This window comes from Meleagris gallopavo, chromosome 19 (assembly GCF_000146605.3).
Source record: "Meleagris gallopavo isolate NT-WF06-2002-E0010 breed Aviagen turkey brand Nicholas breeding stock chromosome 19, Turkey_5.1, whole genome shotgun sequence".
Taxonomy (NCBI): domain Eukaryota; kingdom Metazoa; phylum Chordata; class Aves; order Galliformes; family Phasianidae; genus Meleagris; species Meleagris gallopavo.
This window is the reverse complement of record NC_015029.2, coordinates 5,105,950-5,110,502: the sequence shown is the minus strand read 5'-3', so window position 1 is coordinate 5,110,502 and position 4,553 is coordinate 5,105,950.

The window sequence follows — 4,553 nt, the reverse complement described above, 5'->3', positions numbered from 1 at the left end:
CGAGACGCCCTGCCCGTAGCTCAGCCCTCCGCCCCCGCCCTGAGGGAACTGCCGGGACGGCGGCGGGAAGGAGAGGCGCGGCGGTCGGACGCTGAGGAGACCGAGGTACCTCCCGCCTCCACAGGCACCGGCGGCGGGGTTTTATGGCAAAGTGACGTTACGGTGACGCCGTGACAGATCTTAGCTCGGGCCGTGCTCGGTTCGTGACGTCTCCGGGCTGAAGCCGGGCGCTGTCGGTTGTGCTGGTTCTGCCAGCTGTTTGTAGTTCGCGTGTAGGGCAATCTTCAGCTCTCCTCCAGGGTCAGTGCTGCACTGAAAAGGAGATGACGCCCATCTGTCTGTGACCAACTAATCCTCCGTAGAGATGCCCCTCTGCGGGGCAGGATCGAGACAGTGCTGCTTCAGCTGAATATTTGGGACAAAGGTAACCCGAACCCATTGGCAGCGTTGCTACAAAATGTCAAGCGCTGCCTCAGCGCCATGCAGAGCTGATATGCGGTGTATCACATCCGCTGAGACACACCATCACTGCCTTCAGGTGGCACAAACCTCCCCTCAGATCCCGCCTCAGCAGCACTGAGTATTATTTTTGCATTAATATGCTTTTTCAGCCCTGGAGTCATCCAGAGCTGATAGTATTCCCACGTACGTGCTTAGAAATAGGCTAATAAAGAGAATGCTTTTCTTTTATTTAATTAGAGCCGTTTTTCTAACATAAGCCCGTTATAAATAGTCTACAAGTGAATAATTAGTATAAGGAAACGACCAGAAAATGTAGAATTTAAATCTAGCTTAATCAAGTTGAATTAATGAAGCTTTAGACTTCTATAAAACCTTTGAACATTCTCCTGTTGTTAATAAAGCGAGTGCATTAGATTAATATAAACCCTTCTGGAACCTGCTGCTATTTGTAACGTGGGCCAGGCTCTGTTTAGTGTCTAAGGAATGATTTTAATTAGACTCTTCATTCTGTGGAAATACTAGGAAGAGAAAAGATGATGTAGTTGGCTTTGGAGTTTCACGAGAGCAGCGGACAAACCCATCCCAATCTGTGTGCAGGGATGGAAGTTTAGCTCAGTGAGGTGCAGAGGTCGGTCTGCACACTGCTGTGTTGGGGACTCGTGGGGGGCTTCCTCATTCTTTCTGGCCCTCTACCTTTCCTGTGAGGCTGGGCATCAGTGTGTGGAGCCCAGAGAGCTGTAAGAGTTGGACAAGGTTCACTCGGCTGAACGCGTCCTACAGCCAAGAGGGATGAGGCCGGCAGTAGCCAACCCTCACAGCACACATGCGTGCAAAGGCCAAGAGGGTCTGGCTCCCCCCCACTCAGAGATAGCCCTGGCCAGTTCAGCTATCCCTTCTGTTCACCTCTCTGTCCCCTGGAAAACGTCACTGCTGAAAGCACAAAGTGCCCATCCAGCCCTTCCAACATCCTGCTGGGAGGAGGCATTGAGTGGGCACGGCCTGCCGCCAGCACAGGGGCGCAGAACAGCTCCTTCAGCTGCCGGCGATGCTCCCAGGCCCAGCACAGAGCAGTCCTGCTGGCCAGCAGCTCTTGGGGAGCAGCGGCAGCACACGGAGGTGCTGCTCCAGCCCTCGGGCACTGCAGAAACCCTCTGAGTAGCAGCAAGGTCACTGTCACACATAGCGATGCTACTTTGCAGGCACTGGGTGTTAGGTCTTACAGGACTCCCTCCACTATAGAGCATGTTCACTCAGATGTGGGATCAAGAGAAAAGCCTTAGAAAACTCCATTTTAATCCAGGAAAAGGAGTGCAAGAGATTAAGGAAAGATCTGCTCCCCTGCAGAAGCAAGCTTCTTGTTCCAGGGTCACTTGTGACCTCACTTTTACCATACTAGGCACCTGCAGTCCATAAAGGTGAGCATACAACCTCCACCCAACAACGCAGTTTGGGACTAATAGCTGATTCTTTCGAAAAAGACTCTTAGAAATGGTAACATCAAGTTACAGTTAAAGGTACTTTAATTCCTTCCAATAGAAAGATAGCTTGAAGGTACATCAGAAGTGATTTCAGGTTTTCTTTTGGGGAAAAAAAAAAAAAAAAGACATGGCTTCAAAATTCAGGAACAGTATCAGATAAACAAAGTGCTACCATTATGCACCTGTTTTGAAGTGGTACAAAGAGAAGCTTACAGATTCAAACAAATGGCATGAATGACTGAGAAATCGATTCAGATAATGCTTGTTTACAGGGACAAAACCTGTATTGACAACTATGAATAAGCATACATGTTAAAAACCTATTTACACACATGAATGCATTTGCTTTCTTTTGGCACTAGAAATTACAGACAAAGGATTCATTTTATAGCAATTAAATTTCAAACTTAAAAACCCTCAAGTCGTTTAAGTCATTTAAGTACAGTAACTTTAAATTGTCACCAATTCCATATTTTAACCCTGGAAACTCAAGCCACAAAGCCTAAATTCAGCTTCCATCTGTGACAAGTTTCACTCAGTAGGATCAACTGCATGTGAGGAACTCAAGCAGCTTTGGAGAATTAACAAGATAGAGATAAATGTTTAATAGAAATTAATCTCCCATTCTTATCCAAGGCGGACATTACCTCTAAATGCTTTTTTGAATGCAAACACAGATTAAGTCAAGTAAAAACAGGCACCCATTACTTATATTCAGTCAAATTAGACATTACGTGAACAGCCAGAGCGCATGATGCCCATCTGCAGTATTTCCTCACTGTTGGTGAGAAATGTGTTAATTCCTATTCATTTCTATTGCTAGAAATTTAAGATTACATTTAAATATGGTTGACTTTTTAGTACATTAGTTTACTCTTTAGCTGTTGCCAGTAGTAAATCCTTCTGTTTCACAGGAAATTCAGTATCATCAGTACAGCAGCAAGAATGTTTTGTTATCCTGTAAAATCCACGCCATCCCTGTGTAAATGGATAAGGAATCCTCCAAAGAATTTCAATATCCATACTTTCCATTTCCTGCTCGTGGCATTTTGACTTTACAGAACCTGAAGCTTTGATTACTTTCAAAACAGCTTTTATAGGTTTTCTGATAATAACAGACATATTAGCAACAATGGCACAGGTTTTTTTTTTTTTCTCCACAAAGCATTAAGACTAGCTAGATTATTATCTGTAAAGATCTACAATCAATTAGGATTACATAAAAATTAACATTTGTGAGGCATCAGGGCAAGTAATAATAGCACATCAACCTGCTACCACAACAGGTAGCAGACTTCTATCTTATAGCAAAAAAAGGAATCAAACAAGTTATAGGCTGCTTAATTTTCATTTGTTCTCTCTAGATGGCAAAAAAAAACAAAAACAAAAAACCACAACAAATTACAGTTAATATCTTCATTTGCACTGCAAGCAGCAAGACCTGAGCAGAAGCTTTAGTTGAGATGGAATAAAGTAGATGGCCTTATTTTGCACTGATCGCATGCAGACTGGATGTTGTATCACTTCCGGTAACCGGACTGAATCCGAGATGGACCAAACACTTACAGAATACTCTCCCCTTTCCTATGTTATTTGGGCATGTCTCAAGTAGAGATTAATCTTGCTCTGCTAAGTGTATTCTTAAGCATTAAAAAAGAAAAAAAAGCAGAATTTGATTACAGCAAATTCTGTGAGGAAAAGGAATCAGAGAATATAAGAGCAAGTCTTCCCAGAAGACAGTCTTCTCTACACATCCAAAGAGAACTAGCTGTTTGAATTTGAGATTAGCTAATACAATCTTTTAAATATTTCAAAAGCACAGCATGTTAAAACAACTTTCATTACACTTTGTGAAATACCAACAACCTCTATGTGAAATCATTACAAGCTATTCAAAGTCTCTTAACATGGAGGGAGGAAAAAAAAAAAAAAAAAGTATATCTAAAGCATATTTACACACTGCTACCAAGGAGAGAAAGCAGTAAGTAGCAGCTTCTTTATACAAAAGCTTCAAAGAATCTTGCTAATTGAAATAACCCCAAAAGTTTGCTTGCACTGAATATTCCTTTTCACCTGAACAGAATTCCAGAACCACAGAAAGTCTTACTAGAGCCCATCCCATCTTTTTATTCTGAGTTTGCATGGTCTTCTCATGCAAACTGATTTCCTTGAGGTAGAGTACCCCAAGTTAGTACTAAAACAGCTGAGTCAAGTGGCTTTTCTTTTTGCAGAACATGAATATACGCTTTATCTTCATCCAGGCATAGGCACTACAGCCTCGTCTCACGACTGTCACATAATTCAAGCAATGGAGCACACAGCAGGACCTGCCAGATGAAGCACTTTCCAAGTACTGAAATAATGGAACCTAAATGAACTGATCATCAGTCCACAGAACCACAAGGTTGCACTGCACTACATAAATACTGACCAAATGCCCCCAAAAATGCCAAGAAACTATGTGCAAGTCCAAAACAGAATATTACAACTGTTTCTTTCAGTGAAGACCAACCAGTCCCTTTGTGTACACATTTAGTTTTATTGTAACAAAGCAACTTGTACACTTTAACGTTTAAAACTGAGCATCTTTCTTTCCTTTCCAGTGAAACAAAA